The 19,346-nt window shown below is 36.4% G+C and overlaps 1 protein-coding gene across 3 annotated transcripts in view; it reads left to right on the top strand.

The window, feature by feature from the left end:
- The first annotated feature begins 356 nt into the window (after window positions 1-356).
- IL33 (interleukin 33) overlaps window positions 357-19,346 on the top strand; it is a 67,347-nt gene continuing 48,357 nt past the window's right edge. Inside the window, exon 1 of one of the 3 annotated variants that reach the window (XM_032308254.1) lies at window positions 357-521. The gene's annotated coding sequence lies outside the window, so the exon portion shown is untranslated. The remainder of the gene's footprint in view (window positions 522-19,346) is intronic. The other 2 variants (XM_032308253.1, XM_032308252.1) reach the window with 2 other exon arrangements.

Raw genomic sequence — 19,346 nt, 5'->3', positions numbered from 1 at the left:
GTGGAGGTTACGTATAAGATAATTCTGATGTGAGTTGGAAATAAAAAGAATAAATAAATCCATAATTTTTAAAAAAGATTTTATTTTATGTATTTGACACAAAGAGAGAGAGAGACAGTGAGAGAGGGAACACAAGTATGGGGAGGGGGAGTGGGAGAAGCAGGCTTCCTGTTGAGCAGGGAGCCCTATGCAGTGCTCTTGGGTTTGATCCCAGGACCTGAGCCAAAGGCATACACTTAATGACTGGACCAGCCAGGCACCCAAAAATCCATAATTGTTGAATTACATTTTAAGATGGAGATGGGGAGAAGACAGAAAGTAGGGAATCTTGAATGTTGACAGGATTGTAGCTCTATTGGCTTTTTGCATGCAGTTAAAATCTGCCAAAATCTCATCCACTCAGATCTCCTTCTTACAGCGATTTGGTTCTCTGCCAAACTTTGGGTAATAAATAGAGTCTGCAGGCTCTCCAAACACAGAGCTGCAGCTTTTCGGAGGAGAAATCAAAACAAGATTACACGGTAAGAATAAAACAAATATTGTTGTACATTTTTTGTCAGGTTTGGTAAAATAAGATCTTGGGAATCGTGGAGAACTGGATTTTATTTCTATAAAATAAAGGATTAGGTTGGTTTGTTATTTAGTGCCGACACTAGTAAAAGTTGATAATTACAGTTGTTACTAGCTTATAGTTCCACTTTGATTTCCTTTGGATGATTTAGAGAACAATTAATAAATTGCTAAAATTGATTATAGTAGTCTTTATAGTAAGTTTCCATCCCCCACCACAAAACATTATAAAACAAGTTGGTAATTCTACTTTATACTCCTAATGATTATCCAAAACAGACCTACTCACAATTGTTTACCAGTGGCTTCAAATAAGGGGGGCAAATAAAGAACTGAGAGGGGCAATCCCTTCAAAATCATCTGCTCAAAAAATAAATCATTTTTTAAACAATAAGAATTGGCATCCTAAATGAGTAAATTCAAAAGCTCATTAGATTTGCTACTATTCTTCATTTTGACACTGTCTTTAAAATACTGTTTTATTCTTATTCTTTATTTCTTGCTGTTTCCCTTGTGGCAATTTTTTCTCCTTGTGCTTTTCTCTGCCTTATCTTGCCATACATAAATACTTGCCTCCAGACTATTTTAATAAAGAAAATGGTACAAATCCAAAAGTACTGTGGTTCACAAAGTTGATTTCGGACCTTTGGAAACTTAAGAGTTTAGGAGTAGGTGTGGTTGGATCTTCCTGACTCTCACTCCCTCCTCAGCTGAAGCTTTAATCATCCCTGTATGCCAATGTGGTTCAGTGCTGTTCTCAATATCCTTACCTATTGCTTCTCACATTTGTCTTTAGAATACTTTTTGCTCCTCTTTTAATTTTGTCCCCAAAAAGGCACAGTTCTGGGTTCAGAAAACATTAGAATCCTCTATTTCCCAAAGTTTGGAGTGCCTGAGAAGAATCACACAGTTGAGTAATATCCTTAAATAGTTAAGAACTCTCTGCATAAGCATCACTCCCTATAGCTCAAATTTCGCATTTTTCACATTTTTCTCTGAAAAGATCTTAGATTTTCTACCAGTCCTTCACTGGCAGTTGCATAATTCATTTTCTCAGCAATGATCTAGATATTTTTCTATTTCCTATTGCTGTTTAGCTTACAATATCTACAGCCTAAATGTACCTCTTTCTCTTTCCCATTTATAAAGAAAGGAGAATTCTTAGGAGAACTTTTACTTCAGGTTTGAAACAGAGCTGAAAGTAAGGCGAGAGATTGAAAAATGGGAGCTGCCGCTCCTGGTTAGGGTCAGCAGAAGGTTAAAGAAACAGAGCTTACAACTAACTTCTGGGAATGTGTCTGAGATTTAATTGTAAAAAAATTCATCCACGGGGGAATTAAATCATTACAGAGATATACTGTGCAGTGTGTGTAAGTGTGTGTAGCACCAAAGGGAGGAAAAAAATAAACATCAAGGAATATTTATGCCAGTAAATTTGATAGCACAAGGCCTTTTTTGGAGATACACGTGCAGAATTAACTCTTTACAGAGAAGTTCTGCAGAACCTACTGGCATTGAGAGAAATTTTATGCCAGTAAATCTGATAGCATGAGGTCATTTTAGGAGATATGTGTGTGACTGTGCCAAAATCAATGTATCTTTTACTCAAACAAGTTGAAATTCTGGCAAACATCTTTGAAATCAAAAGTATCAGTAAGAATTTTTCTTCTTTATCTTACAGCTTGTACAGGGACATTTAGAAACATTAAGACCAAAAATAATCTCCTTGAATAGCAGAAAGAAATCTTAATTCCTTCCAACAAAATGATGCTTGGTTCAAGGATTTCGGGAAATCATAGTAGAACCTCTTATCTTTGTTCAGTTTCCCTCTCGGTTCTCTGGTGCTGACATTTGCATGCAAAAATAAGATTTAAGGGAACATAGCCTCACAGGGCAGCCAAAGTTCATTGTTGCAGGATGGTAATGGGGAAGTAAAGAATTTGGGGCACTTCCTCCTTTTAACAGACTCCTGGCAGATACTCACATGTTGGCCTTGTTATTGTCAATAAATCATGCTGTATTTGGGAAAATTTCTGGTTTTGTTTTTGTTTTATGTACAGAGCACAATATAGCATAATAGTAAAAATACACAGATTTTTTGAGTCAGACAGATCCTAAATCCATCATCTATCACTAACTACATGTGTGATTTGGGATCTTACTTAATCTTCCTCACCCTGATTTTTTTTCCTCTGATACAAAATATAAAACAAAAAACAAAACAAACAAACAGTAACAATAACAAAACATCCTACCTTAGAGAGGTGTTCTGATACCTATGAAAATAAAGCAAGTCATCAGCAATCATTAAACGTAACTATTATTAATCACTGATCATGTACTAAATGTGAGATATTTTCCCCACATTATCCCATTTAATTCTCAGAGTATCTCCATTTGATAACATTCTCCGTTTATAAAGTTAAGCAAGAAAAATTTGGAAAGATTGTACTAACCCAAGATAATTCAGTCAGTAAATTTCAAATCTGAGGTTAAAACCCAGAGTTCAGTCCCATGTGGAAAAGAACCAAGAAGGAGGATGGATTCCAAAAACTTCATTTAATGAGACTTTAATCTTGTAAAGCCATTTTCTATTCAAAGTTTCCATAATTTTCAAACATAAAAATATTAGTGAGATCATATTAAAACCTTCCACCTATTGTTTTTAAGGTTATATTCATTGCCATCTGAGTAAAAATTTCCACTTCCTTATGTAATTTTCCTTCCCATTGGTATTGCCAGAACCAAGAAGGGTCCACCCACAAACTTGACTGGGTGCTTTCACTTTTAATTAGCACAACAGTTCACATCTAATTCTCTTCACTTTGAATACCTTATTAGTTAGTTGATTGCCACAATTTTCCTTAGCAACACTAAGGAACACTAGTACATCTGAGACTTTTTGCAATTCTCTTAAATTTCCTAGCAAAGAGTCAATATTTTTTTAAAGAGTTTGATAGAATTTCATAGTTTTGCACATCTGCTGTGTTCAAATATCAACCACTCTAACCTCTTAGCCTGTTGGCTCTATCAGTCGCAGATGTTTAAGAAATGTTATCTAAGCAGTTAACTTTTTTTTCGTTAAGAGATTATGAGCTTTTTCTCTTGTGTTCTTTGGAGACTTATTATATACAAACATGAATATTCCTCTAGCCTGAATTTGTTTGTTCCAAAATTTTTCCTTTCTGAGGTTATATTTTTCCATTATCTTTTATGTATTAATGTATGCACATATATGTATTACTTGTCCACATTCTTTAGCAATTCTGTTTAAACAATACTTTATCAATAATCAGCATGACTGCTTCATATTGGTAAATCAGTAGTAGTTGTAGTATTCAGTTGCGGTGAGTAATATAATATTTCTTTCCAATCTTTTTAAAAAGTTTCGGCCGAAGGGGTGCCTAGGTGGCTCAGTTGGTTAAAGGTCCAACTCTTGATCTTAGCTCAGGTCTTGATCTCAAGGTCGTGAGTTTGAGGCCCTCACTGGGCTCCACACTAGGCGTGGAGTCTACTTTAAAAAAAATGTTTCAGCTACAGACATAGTTGTCAATATCTATTCTAATGTAATTTGGTAGATATATTCAGCTTCTTTTTTTTTCTTTACTGTAACCTATATAAATCCATCTTACCTGAATGTAAATACAACACTCCTTTATCAAGGATGGCACATATTTCATCTTCACTGACTATTTAAGAATAATTGACATAATCATAATTGTCACAGTGTGGTGGTTAATAGAATATATTGGATATTATTAACTCAAAGAAGTACAAGCTCTTTTACTAAGAAAGTTTGGAGGGTCTTATGCTTAAGACATGGCATGTAATGCTTACATATGGTTGTCTAATTATTATTACCTGCATTATATTAAATAGTATGATTTCTTCTTGTTACTAAGAAGTCCATGAGATCAGACTCAGCATTTAAAGCATAAAAACAATTTGCACTGTGATGTGCCAGTTGGAAAAAAACTGCTTCTAAATCCTTGTATTTCTAAATTCATAAAAATATAAAAATTAGATAGAAGTCTTTCACTTGCATGGAGCACTGGGTGTGGTGAAAAAATAATGAATACTGTTTTTCTGAAAATAAATAAATTAATTTAAAAAATTAGATAGAAGTCCATTTTTAGCAGCATCCAATTTTTTTTTCTGGTTATTTGTCATAAATGCTCCTAAAAGTGCATCTGAGTTTATTTAGACTACTATCTAAGCTGAACAGTGCAGTGACTCTTAACCTATAGGGTTGTTGTTCACTGTTAGGTTCAGAAAACTTCTGTACCTATTATATGCAAGTCCTCTTCTCGGCAAAGGAAGGAACACCAGTTATAGTCTTTCACCCTGAATTACCCTGAATATACTCAGGAAGAGGTCCAAATCTTTACAAAGGAGGAAAACAATTAAGCATTATCTTGAAGAAGAAGAGAAGTGGTTAACACAGTCTTTCCATGTTAGTAGCTTTCACCTCAAACGCAGCTACCAGGTAACCAAGGCTGAACCTACGTAGAAGCCCACATAATGAAGATGAAGTCAACAGTTTGGGGAATAGCTGGAGCAGCCCATGAAGTAGGCAAAGTGGGAGACAAAGGCTTGTCATACCATCATGGACAAGTTTCCAGCCCTCTGAGTTATATTTTCTGATTGTTGCGCAAGGAAGCTCTGTTTAAACTTGTACAGGAATTAAATATCCAGGGTGTGGATTGTAACTTGAGTTTTTTCAGGTCAATTGCCAGGAACCTCCACACCTGTGAGTGGCAAACTTCCAAACCCTTGGCATGGGTTGGGAAGCTGCCAGTGCCTTCTTCCTGCTGCACAGCTTGAGCATGGTGTAGGGCAGCAATTTCTAGTTGGTGGGCATGGGGGCTGTGTTGGCCATAGGGCTGCTCTGTGCTTGTGCCCTCAGTTTTTACATGGGTCAGCTGGAGCTAGATGTGAAATTGGTGCTCAAAGGAAGATGGGAAAGCCTCTGTTGAAGGCCCTGATGAAGTAGGCCAGCCACCACAGGCATGAGCACCTGGGCCATGAGGAATGGTTAGGCACTGGACAGCCCAGGGACCAAGAACTGGGACATTAAAGTGTGACCCTTCCCTCATTCAAGGAAGGAAGGAAGGAAAGAAGGAATGAAGGAAGGGGAAAGAGAGAAAGGAAGGAAGGAAGGAAAGAAGGAACTTCCATACTCTTAATTTTTAAATTTCTTTTTAATAATCAAATTTAATATCATCTAATACATGACACAGTGTATTACTAGGTGGCTATTTGGTTGTGAAAAAAATATCCCACGGTTTATCCTGAGGTGATGTTCTACAGCTGGTATGGCATAAACAGAGATAATTAGGAAAAGACCCAGCCACGTGGAGCCTGCCAGCTGAATACCAGCATGGGGAGGGACTCTCATTCTGGCTTTGGACTATACCAACTACTCTGGGATAACATGGTAGTGAGGATAGTGTGGAAAATCTAAAAGTTCTACAGAACTTTTAACAACCTGACCAGTGTTTCTATTACTATTTTATAGGCATATCCCAAACATAGGAGAAAATTCCTATAAAAGTTATGCAAGGAGTAACTTCAGTCTTTGTACAAGGGAAAACTTTCACATATTATGAAAATATATTTACAATTAATTTTAATATATCATTTATATATCCATGTTATTATGCTACAGTTTTGTTTAAAATATAAAATTATTTAAATATTAAACTGTTTAAATTAGCTGATATAGAAAAAAGTATGATAATTCCTCAAAAAATTAAAAATAGAACTACTATATGACCTTGCAATGCCACTTTTGGGTATATAGCCTAAAGAATTGAAAAGAGGATCTTGAAGGGATATTTGCACACTCATGTTCATCACAGTATCATTCAGAATAGCCAAGAGGTAACATCAGCCCAAATGTCCATTCACTGATAAATTGATAAAGAAAATGTGATATATACATACAATGGAATATTATTCTGTCTTTGAAAAGAAGGAAATTTTATTACATGCTTCAACATGGATGAACCTTGAGGACATTATGCTAAATGAAATAAACCAGACACAAACATTCTATACTGTATTATCTCACTTATATGAGTGTCTATAGTAGTTAAACATATAGAAACAGAGAGTAGAACCGTATCATCAGGGGACTGGGAAAGGAGGAAACAGGGAGTTGTTGTGCAATGAATATAGTTTCAATTTTGCAAGATGTAAAAGTTCTAGATATCTGCTGCAGATCTAGTTAACATTACTGAATTTAATAAATTTAATAAAATTTGATAAATTTAATTAAAAATTTAATTAAACATTAAATTAAAGGGACAACTGTGTGGATTATTTGATTAAGTGTCGGTCTTCAGCTTAGGTCATGATCTCAGTGTCCTGGGATCCCCCTGCCTGAGTAGTTGTCAGGCTTCTTGCTCAGCAGGGAATCTGCTTCTCTCTCTCCCACTGCCCCTTATCCCTCTCATGTTCTTTCTCTCTCTCAAATAAATCAACAAAATCTTTTAAAAATAAAATAAAAATAAAAATTATATTAAAAGAGAAAAAGAAGCATTTTAAGCATGGATGGCAGGGGAAATGTTTAAATATCCCAGCTGTTTTTAAAGATATTATTCAATCAATGTCCAGAATGCATTAGTTGTTTGCCATTTAATTTTAGTGTTTAGAAAAAGCCAACGTAGATTACATTTAGACAAAAAACAAAGAGAATTTGTATCACTTGATATGCATTAGCTACAAAAATAGAATAATGAATTGAACATGGCTTAAAATATAAGCACACTTGTTGCTCACTTAACAAGAAGTTCTAAAGTGGGCAGTTCCACAAATGATGCAAAGAATCAAGGACATCACCAAAGATCCAAACTCTTCTCACCCTCTCCTCTGCAGTCCTCAGACTGTCCATGATCTCTGCCTTTATGGGAGAGCTCTGAGCTCTGAGCATCACATCCTCACAGAGGCCAAGTGAGTGCAAGTCAAAAAGTGCTTACTCTTAAGGAAAAAAATTTTCCCCAGAAGTCCCAGACGCACCTCCCCTTTGTCTCATTGGCAAGATCTGAGTCACATGCCTACTCGTAAATGCATTATTGTCAGACAGATAGGATTACCATGAATGGCTTATGTTTCTGCATATCTAAATTTATTCTTTGGGGAAAGAAAAGAGATTTGTCAGCTAAAAAACAACATTCAACCCAAGTAACTTTCAACATCTTCCAATTCCCACAGAACTCCAGCCATTTTTGGTTTTTAAGAACTTATATATCCATCAGAAAGGATGAAGACCCAACTTTTGTAGCAACATGGACGGGACTGGAAGAGATTATGCTGAGTGAAATAAGTCAAGCAGAGAGAGTCAATTATCATATGGTTTCACTTATTTGTGGAGCATAACAAAAAGCATGGAGGACATGGGGAGTTAGAGAGAAGGGGGTTGGGGTAAATTGGAAGGGGAGGTGAATCATGAGAGACTATGGACTCTGAAAAACAATCTGAGGGGTTTTGAAGTGGTGGGGGAGTGGGAGGTCGGGGTACCAGGTGGTGGGTATTAGAGAAGGCACGGATTGCATGGAGCACTGGGTGTGGTGAAAAAATAATGATACTGTTATGCTGAAAATAAATAAATGGAAAAAAAAAAAGAACTTATGGGGCTTATGGGGCAGGGGGCACTCCTAGGAAGGGCAGCCAAACTCTTTTCAAATTTACCATGAGGATTCTGCCTTATTTCAAAAACACCTCAAAAATCTCTTTTAATCTGAGCAAATTTCAATTCCTTCAGGTCAGAAAACTAAGTCTTTAATGAGGCATATCATAACCACTTATTTTGTACTAAGAGAAGAAGAGAATGTGTGCATTTCCCAACTGACCATTTTCCAGTCAGCTCAATGCATTCTTAAACACGGATGCTGACACTTCCTTAATTTTTTTTTATCATGACGCATAGTGCTTACTTAATTCTGTCAATGAGTCTCTTTGACCACCACATTTAAGAATGTGGAACCTGTATATTTTAGAATTCACTGACAGCCTCTCTTTCTTTTAATTTAAAATTTTTCATTCATATAGCACACACACACACACTCAAAACTGCATGAGTCATGACTAGATATCTTAATGAATTGTCACAAAGTGAACAAACATAAGTAACCATTTAAAGAAATTGAAGTTTCTTTTGAAATTGAAGAAATTGAAGAACTCTAAGAGCCTCTCATGTCCTCTTCTAATCACCACTCTGTACCTTGAAAATAGCATTATGCTTTCTAATATCGTACATTCAATTTGCTTGTGGTGTTTTTGAACTATTTATAAATGCATTCGTCTAGCCTTTCACTCAACATTGCATTTGTGAGATCCATCCCTATAGTTCCACATAGACGTAGCTTGTTTATTCTCATTAATAGTTAGAATTCCTCTAAGTAAATGTGCAACAATTTATCTATTATAATGTGGATAGATATTTTAAATGTTTCCAGCTTAGCATTATATGACTACTATTGCTATGAACATTCCCTTATTATGTCTTTTGACATTTTTATGCCTTTCATATATTCCCTCAAGTAGAATTGCTGGGCCAAAAGTATGCACATGTTCAGCTGTAGTGAATACTACCAAATTATTTCCCAAAGAGGGTGTAGCAATTTGTACTCTAATCAGCCCATGTATAATAATTCCATTTGTCCCAAATCTTTGCAGATACTTGATATTTTCTATCTTCCTCATTTTAGCCATTCTGATAGGTGGGCATTGTGGTTCTCCTTTAATGCATGTATTTTCTTTACCTTCCCTAGAAATATGCTATGTCAGTCTGGAGAAGCTAGTAATTTTTCCCCGGAATTGAGTTAGCTAAGGAAACACAATTTAGAAAAAACATGACTTCACTATAATTGTAATTTTGGACTTGAGCCATTTGTCTATTGTTTATCAATTGCAAAGCAACATTAAATAGGGAATGAAACAAATCATCATATTGTATTTAGGTTTCAGAAAAAAAAGTCAGGAATCACTTTTTTTAATGTATCATACCATAGTAGAAGAAGAAAAAGGATTATTCTCTTAGTTCCATAGTCACAAATTTTGTTTTTATAGATTTTTTTAAAAACAAATCTATAGCTTTGTTTATTTACTTTTCAGTAAGTTTAAATCCTTCAGGGGTACAGAATAACATGGATTCTGTGGCTTCAGCAGAAACATTGCTTCAGAGTTTGGCATGAAACATGTCACTGGTTCCATGAGCATAAATTACTTTTCCCCAGGTTAGCCTGGTTTTCTTCATTTTGCTACCAGGAGTTACTGTATTTATCTTTTCTGTGTACACATAAGCCTATCTCTTGTCTAGATCGAATTCAATTTCATCTCAAGGATAAACACCTTTAATTTTAGTTTTTCCTTTTTTTTTTTTTAACACCTTTAATTTTAAGAAGAGCTGTGTGCTCCCTCCAGTTCTAGAGACCCCACTTATAGCCAGCAAAAATGGTCTTGGACCACAGACTTCAGTCATTTTAGGAGTCCTGTTCCTGGCAGGCTTCTATAGGCTCCAAGATGGCAGAAAGAGCTGGTTTTTATAGACTTTGAATACAAAATACTTTCGAAAAAACTTTTGTCAAGGTACTGTTGAATCATTATGAGTTAATAATAATCCACCCTGCTTAATTGTCTTGAAGAAAACATTGTTCAAATGACATATAATTGAACACAATATTTGCTTTGTGTAATTTATTACAAGCATTTGGGGGTTTGTTTTTTTGTTTTATTTTATTTTATTTATTTGAGAGAGAGAGAGACCACAAGCAAGGGGGAGGGACAGAGGGAGAAGCAGACTCCTCGCTGAACAAGGAACCTGACATGGGGCTCAATCCCAGGACCCTGGGACCATGACCCAAGCCAAAGGCAGATGCTTAACTGACTGAGCCACCCAGGAACCCCTATCACAACTATTTGATAAACCAGATTATATCAAGGTTCTACATGTGACATCAAAATAAAGGCTGATTGACTGGTTTGTGTTTTAGCACAAGAACAATTCTCATCTTCTGGTTGGGTGTCAGGACCATGAAACTTATCTTTTGAAACTTATCTTTTACACCTATTTTTGAAACTTATCTTTAGTCTTCATAATACAATTAGCAAGAATTTGATGAAGCAGTAGTTGATTTCCACTCTTGAAGAGAAAATTTTTTTTTATAATGTTTTTATTTTTAAAGGAAGTCTGCTACATTTATCTTCCACCAATACAAAGTTTTGTTACCTCCGCTGCTGCTTCAGGCTCCCTTCACTTGCTTCCAAATTTTAGAGACCAGAGCTCCTCTGTCCCCATTTCCATAAATATCTGGCTCCTCCTTTTAGAAATTCCTCTTGCTATTCCTTAGTTTTCTAAAGCCTACTAGCTCCCAGGATCAATTCCAGAAGTATCTAAGTGGCATCCTTGTGCACTAGAAATTGAAGCTAGGTATAACTTTCACTGGCTTTAAATATATATTGGTGGTATCTGGAAAAAATTTCTCCTCATCAGTGTTTTATGTGGTTGAAAAATGTACCATGCCCAAGCCTGCCTCTTTACAAATGAGCCAATTTTAAGATATATATTTCATTCTACTCATTCTACTCTGAGCTTCAAAATTTAAATCTTTGCCTGTCTAAAGATCTCATGTTTCTCTTGAAAAACAAACAGCAAGTTACCTGATAAAGTTTAGGCTACTGTCCAGAGAATTGTATCCTTGTTAGGATTTCAAATTATACAAATATTAAAGTACGTCAGGGTTTGGAGTCTGGGCACTATTCCCAGAGCCAAAACTAACAATAATGTGCAAGTTTTCATGCTTGGTTAAACAATTTATGTTTCTTGTATTGTTGCTAATTCCAGATGTTCTTACACATGTTGGTATATATTTATAGAGAATTGGGCAAGACTCAGAAATAATTCTTCCATACATACATATACATAGATGCAATTACTATCTTTTAATGAACAGAGATGATAGATTTTGATATATATACAAATGATTTGTCTTGAGACACAAGCCTTGCCAGTTGTTTTCCGTTGTGGATCTCAGTATAAATAAACTTTTTAGAAAGTAAAACAAGCTGGGTCTAAGGCAGTGAACTGAAACAAAACAAACTGTATTTCATCTCCAGTTTTGAGTACTGATTTATGACTTAGTGACTCAGGTATATACACATCCTGTGGCTTGGTACCTGCTTTCCCTGTGTGTATTTCTCAAAAGACTTTCCCCAGATTGATATTTTTGCATCTATCCCTACTCGTTCTTTTGCCACCTTCTACAGAGTGCTATGCCAGAACTATTTTCTGTGACTCTGCTTTGATTACATCTTCTAAAACCTTTCTCATTCTACCCCCATGTTATCTTATAAGCTTAAAGGAAATGCTTTGTCTCCTTACCCCAAATGGAAAACTGAGCAGCTTCATTGGTTCCTAGTGATGGGACACTGTACTGTGTAAGAATGTATTAAAATAATTACTAAATTCCATACATGATACATAACAACAGTGCCAGAAAGTTCCCTAATAAACTGAAACTGTTCCCTATATTTTCTTCACACTTTGTTTTTCTTTGCTATTGTTTAATATTTTAAAGAAACAGCCCCAGGTTAGAGAGGAAAGAGTAGTGACAGCTACCCCTTAGTGAGTTGAGAGACCAGAGTTCTGGTCCTGACTCCACACAAAGCTCTCTGACTTTGAGTAAAGATCTGACTTAATGGCTCCAAAAACACCTAATGTTAATTTCTCAGGTTTGTGAAATTGGGGACTACTCTAGGACTAACAATCCATCCATAAGCCCTAACAAAATTTTCTTTTCCTCATCCCAATAGCTTCATTTTCCTCACCTTCTCTCTTTTTTCAAGGTTCTGCGGTTTCATAATTGATATATAAAAATATGGATTTCTTGAAATTTTTTAACTTAATTGGGATTCTTAGACCTAAGACTCTTTAGACTCCTTAGAAAGACTCCTTAGAAATTGGAATCTTTCAGTAATTTTGGAAGTTCTCAGTCTTTATACCTTCAAATATTTTCCCTTCTCTATTTTATCATCCCCTTCTAAAATTCCAAATACATACACATTATCTGTCCTCGAAGTTTCTCACACCCTTTTCCATATTTTCCATCTTTACGTATCTTTGAATTGTATTCCAAAGAATATCTTCAGATATATTTTCTAGTTCACTGATTCTTCATCTAGTTCACTATGTCTAGTCTATTTAATCTGCTGTTTAATGAAGTTTTAATTTCAATATTACAATTTTTTATTTCTAGACATTCTATTTGGATCTTCTTTGAATCTAATTTTTCTTTGCTCCTGCTTTCAATATTTTTAGAACTCTACCTAAAGATATTAAAACTAAGTGTTTTATATGTCATTCCTGATTGTTCTAATACATACACCAACTTTGCAGGTTGGTTTCTGCTGTCTGCTCCTTCTGTGGTTCTCACCATGGTACCTACTTTTCTTGTTTGTTTTATAAATTTTAAATGCAAACTATTCATTTGGCCTGGAAATTTTTCTGTGCAAATGGATACTTTTGTGGCTTGGGCAGCAGCTGAGTTCAAGTTAAGACTTGTGTTTGCCTTTCCCATTTTTCTTGAGACACTACCAACCTAAAACCATTTTATATTTAATTCTCTATTTCAGACTTTTGGAAACACACAGGTAGTGTGATTCCAGACTATAAACCCATATGAGGGCTGACTTTTCATGAGGGGAGAAATCCTCAGAATTGTTTTCTTTCTATCCAGTGCCAGAGTTGAGTCAAACAAACTTCCTAGTGGTGTCCTTCTGCAAGTGAGGTTTATTTATCTCAACCACCCTTCTACTGCAAGTGCAGGTTTTTGGATATTCAGGTTTAGGCCATGCATTATTAGAATCCCCATGTTAGGCATATCCTGGGATTTATCTCCTGAGGCCTGCATTTCACATAGTTGTTTACCCTGTCTCTAGCATTTGGTAGACAACTTTAGGAAAAAGCCAAGATTTCTTGCCTCCCAGTATTTTGAACACTATACATTCTTTACTTCCCCTCCAGTTCAATCATGAGTTTAAAAAGACATTTTTTTTTTACTATTTCTTTCAATATTGCAAAAGTCAGAAGTACTTGTCATGGTAACTAATACACTATCATACTGAAAACAAAGTCTGATTAATTAACTTTATAATGGACAAACATTAAAATTTAAACATATAAACCATATTTATATTAATAAATAAATTACTGATTTTTTAAAAAATCTCTTGGGATCCTTTGCATTATTTCTTTTTCAGACAGGGTTTCTACTCCTTTTGGTGCTCCTAAATCTACTCACCAACTAGACTGCCAATGATGGTATATGAACTGGGCTTTAGTTTCACTCTCCCTTTACAAGGTTAAATAATCCAGATGACAGAGATTTATGCCATATTCTCAAAACTTTAATTTGTTTTCTTGTAGAACAACCTTTTTGACCAAGTAAACTTTAAGCAGAAACCAAGTATGAGTAAGGAGTTTCTGCTCTATGTGTGGGTAGGAATATCTGAAACCTGGAAGTTTACGTTCCTCCACCCCTATCTAGAGCACCTCATGAATCCTGAAAACATATGCGCTTCAGGTTTTAACCATGGATCCTTGGGCAAGTTACTTGATCTTTCTGTTCCCCAGTTTTCTCATATAAAATGGGGAAAATAATAATACCTCCCTGAGGTATTATTATACAAAATTGTTGTAAATATATAAAGCGTATATATATACATATATATATCTATAAAACTTTTATTTTAAATAAAACTTTTATTTATATTTTATATATATAAAGCTTTTATTTTAACTCTGCATATGCTTATTGAATTTTTATGCTCCACTAAATTTTTATAAAATCCATAATTTATATATTACTTGACCAGTTTTACTCTAAAAATTGTAAGTAAAAGAAAAAAAAATGGATCTCAACTTCAAACTTCAGAATTAAACTAAAACCAAGGACCAGTTTGTTCCATGTTGTTTCTTTTTAAGTGCTAGTGTTTCTCTAGCAGTTATGAGTTTTCCAAATCTGTTTATGTATGCTACAGACTTAGTTTTTCTCTGTAATTGTGCCCTAAAACAGAATGTAGCCAAGTTCATGGTTTACTTGAATTTTAGATCTGCCTTTGCCAAAGACACGACTCCAGGTTACTTAACTCTCCCCTTGTCTGACCCTGTCATCCTATGTGCTGTGAGGCAGTGAAAGGAGAGGAGGGAGGCATAGGCAGAGTTTGTGCATTTTTCTGAGAATGACATCTTTTGTGGGCAAGGGACTGGTGCAGGCGCTAGTATTGAAGTAGCAAGCCCAGGGAAAGGGGATGGGAGGGGTTGAAGTGGGAGCCTGTATAGGAGCCTAAGAAAGAGTCAAAGGGATAGGAAGACCCTGGCTTTCATGCACCCTCTTCATTTTTGAGATGAGGAAACTAAGACCTAAAGAGCTGAACAGCCCTGCAGGGAAGGAGAAAACCCTGATTGGAGGTCATTCTAACTCTGCTTCTTTAAAAAAAAAAAAATCATCAATAAAGATTTGGATCAAAAGTATGTGAGGCATGGGGAGGGGCACCAGAGGGGAATAAAACAACACACTGAACTGACCAATTCGAAATGTTTGGTCACACTAAAACCACAGGGCCATGGCCAAGCAGAAAGTCAGCTTCTTTAAATGATTTAGAAAGACCATTGACCCAGGAACAAGAAGACCTGAGTTCTGTTCTCTGAGTCATATAAAATTATCATTTTGTATTACAGCCAATTCCGCACTGCTCAATTTATAAACTCAACTCCACCACTCAGTAGATCTTTGGGATTTGGACAGGGTCTCCATATCTGTTCAGTGGGAAATACTTGTCTAATCTATTATGTAGGGATTTTGCAAGGACAGATACAAAGTACACAATATTTACTGGGTGCCTCCTATCAATAATTGCTTGGGAAACAAAGATGACTAAGGTATAATCTTTGTTCCCAAGGAGCTAGAAGTCCAGCAGAGGGGATGTGAAATTGTATGTACTTGGATATGATAAGCAAGTAAGAAAGGAAGCTATAAATTCTGCTTGTGGGTCGTTAGGGAAACAAAGGCATTTGAACTGGGCTCTGAGGGTTAAATAGAGGATTCACAGACAAAGAGGAAAAGGGATCTCTAGCAAGAGGAAAAGCTTGAGCAAAAGTGTGGAGGTGTGCAAGTGTCTGGTGAATTGAGGAACAGCAAGCAATCCAATGGTGCAAATGTACAGTGGGGAGAGGAGGTGTTCTGTGATGTTAGAAAAGTTGAAGGGACAGGTAGTGCCAGTGAATAAAAATGATTAGGGAAACATGAATTTAGGAAAACTGTGGGAAGGCATAGATGTATTTTAATATGCTAAGTGAAGAACAAAAGTTTTCCTAAATACTCATAACATCCCTACCTCCTATTACATGGGTTTGGGTTGAGTCATATATTGATTTGCCAAATTTCTTCATACTCCTTCCTCTTTCTGGGAGAAATGTTCTCTCCTGGGTCCAGGTAAGGGGTATGTAGAAACTTTCAGAGTGTCAGTGACTCGGAGACAGGAAGTGATTGAGTTTGAGTAAGGACAATGCTATCTCATTGTTCCCCAAACTTAAACCTCCTGTTCCTCCACATCATTTTTTCTGATCTCCCCCAAGAAAGAAGTGAAACCAGTATACCCAAGGAAACAGAGGATAACGTGATCACCCTCCCATCTCACTCTCTCCCTCCTGCTCCCCTATAAAATATCCCAGAACGAAGTCATACTCCTCATCTCCTCTCCCTCCTACCAGCTAGGAAAGTTTGAGGACACTCTCTTCCTCCAGCAATTTTCTAGTACCCAACAATGGGTTTGTAAAATTGGACCATACCTTCATAGATATTCTGACCATGCAAGAACATGCAAGCTTGACAAGGTGATGAATGGACCTTCAGGCTCAGGAATTTAATTATACCTCATTCCACCAATGATTACCATGGATTAAGAGAAAGAGCAAGATGGACTTGAGTTCAGATCCTAGCTTTGCTACTTACTAAGACATTTTTTAATCTCTCAATCTCTATTTCCTTACTTCTAAAATGAAAGCAATCATACTCAAATGCCAGGGTCATGGTGACAATTAGAGATAGATGGCCAAGATACTGTAACTGCCATCACTATTATCATCATCATCACCACCACTGAACTAATGCAGACTCCTTGCTGATTTCATTCCTTCCCTCTAATTGTCCTCTACCTGTTCCTCATATGGCAGCCAGAGCACTCTTTTGAAAACAAAATCCAAGTCACATCCCATATTAATTAAAACACTTCCTTGGCTTCCCATTGTATTTTGAATAGAATCCGAGTTCCTTCCCCTGGCCTTCATGACCCAGCCCTAGCTGGCTTCTCTCCCCTTCCATCACCGACCCCATGACATTATACTCTCTTCATTGTCCACTGAGTTCCAGCCACACAAGCCTGCTTAGTTCCGTAAATACCACAAGTTCTGTCATGGCCCTTGCCCTTAGGGTTTTCTCTGCCCAGAAGGCACCCTCTGTCCCCTCTCTTGCACAGATTTTTCACACGCTCAGAGTACAGCATAAATGCCACCTTCTGTGACCACACTACTTTAGTACTACTCCTTATCTTCATTACCAGACTAGTTCTTATTTATCACTGTTTATAAATTAATTATTTGTATGATTATTTGCTCCATATCTATCTCCCCAAAGAAAGTAAACTCCAGGAGGGTAGGAAAAGGTTTGTTTTGTTCACTACTATACCTCCAACACTTAGCCCAGCACTGGACAGTTGTTTGAGTTGTTACTATTACTATTACTAGGCAGCATTCTGTTGTAGTATAGATAGGTGTAAGCCCAGCATCATTTGGGACTTTGGGATCTTAGGAGGGCAGAATTTCCTTACAATGATTACTAGGTATCTTTCTTTCCAAAGCATTTAATTACTTTCTAGGGCATCAAATATTTTATATTCCAAATTTTCCATAATTAGCATGTATTTTAATAAAAATTTCTTACAAACTCTGCATGTTAACAAGCCTCCAAACAGGAAATCAGTCTAATTAAATGAATTTATTTTAGAAGTAAAATTCACAGTAAGGAAAGAAAGACCAACAGGTTTAACATGATAAAGGGTATCAGTATTTTAAAAGAGGGAAACTGTTAATCAAAGGACATTGCCTGACAATTGAGAGTTGGTTAGTGATTTAATAACAGATTTTCCAGTTGATCAGATGTAGATAATAAGACAAAGTGAAATGAAAATTTTCATGCAGTGTTTCATGAACACTTTGATGCCTAGAAAGTAATTAATGCTGTTGGAGTACATTGTCTCTGACAAGTTATGTACACTTGATATTTGTTGAATGTAAGTTTCTGGAAGCCTTCCTGGGGCAGAGACAAAAACACACTGCAACTGTGGACATGATTATACTTCACACATTTTTTGTTGTTGTTCATATGTGAATCATCAACTAATGAATTTCTATGTAAGATATTACTTCTTGATAGATTAAAGTCTTACAGGTTGTTTGGGTTTTTTTTTAATAATTTTTTATTTTTTATAAACATATATTTTTATCCCCCAGAATACAGGTATGTGAATCACCAGGTTTACACACTTCACAGCACTCACCATAACACATACCCTCCCCAATGTCCATAACCCCACCCCCCTTCCCCCAACCCCCCTCCCCCCAGCAACCCTCAGTTTGTTTTGTGAGATTAAGAGTCACTTATGGTTTGTCTCCCTCCCAATCCCATCTTGTTTCATTTATTTTTCTCCTATTGTTTGGGGTTTTTTGTTTTTTGTGATTTAAATGTGTAACATTTCACCTGGAATGTCGTCTCCCTCCTTTTTTCTTTCTTTCTTTTTTTTTTTTTTTAAAGATTTTATTTTTTTATTTGACAGAGAGAGATCACAAGTAGGCAGAGAGGCAGGCAGAGAGAGAGAGAGGGAAGCAGGCTCCCTGCCGAGCAGAGAGCCCGATGCGGGACTTGATCCCAGGACCCCGAGATCATGACCTGAGCCGAAGACAATGGCCCAATCCACTGAGCCACCCAGGCGCCCCTCCCTCCTTTTTTCTTAAAAATCTTCTTCTATTTCCTTTTATCATCTAAACTATGGCTTTCCCCTGGTGGTACCACTGTCCTCAAAACCCAGCCATTTTCCTTGTGTATGCCCATCTCCCAGGGCCAACAGAGAAGTGGCACATTCTCATTTTCTACTTATGTTAATTTCTTTCCATTCATGTTGACAGAGACCCTCATGTTCTTTTCTAGTTAATGTTGCCTCTGCTGATATCAATCTTGGTGACTCCATTGCCTGTTTTGATGACTCTTTAATACTCTTCCACAGTTCACCCACAAAACCTCTTTGTGACAACCATTAGCATCCGAACTTTTCTAACCTCCAAGATAAGGAACATTACAACTCCTTTACAAACAACCTTTCTCATTTTTCTCACTCCCATTTTGTAATCTTTTTTAAAATTCATTTTTTAAATTATGTTAAGATTTATCATTTTAACAATTTTATGGATGTAGTGCAGTGGTATGAAGTACATTCATATTATTGAGTAACCATTACTACAACCCATGTCCAAATATTTTTTCATCTTCTAAAACTGAAACTCGGGGATGCCTGGGTGGCTCAGTTAGGTAAATGTCGGATTTAGCTTAGGTCATGATCCCAGGGTCCTAGGATGGAGTCCTGCATGGGGCTCCCTGCTCAGCTGGGAGCCTGCTGCTCTCCCTGCTTGTGCTTTCCTTCTCTCTGACAAATAAATACATAAA

This window comes from Mustela erminea, chromosome 12 (genome assembly GCF_009829155.1).
Source record: "Mustela erminea isolate mMusErm1 chromosome 12, mMusErm1.Pri, whole genome shotgun sequence".
NCBI lineage: Eukaryota > Metazoa > Chordata > Mammalia > Carnivora > Mustelidae > Mustela > Mustela erminea.
This window is presented reverse-complemented; position numbering and strand designations above follow the sequence as displayed.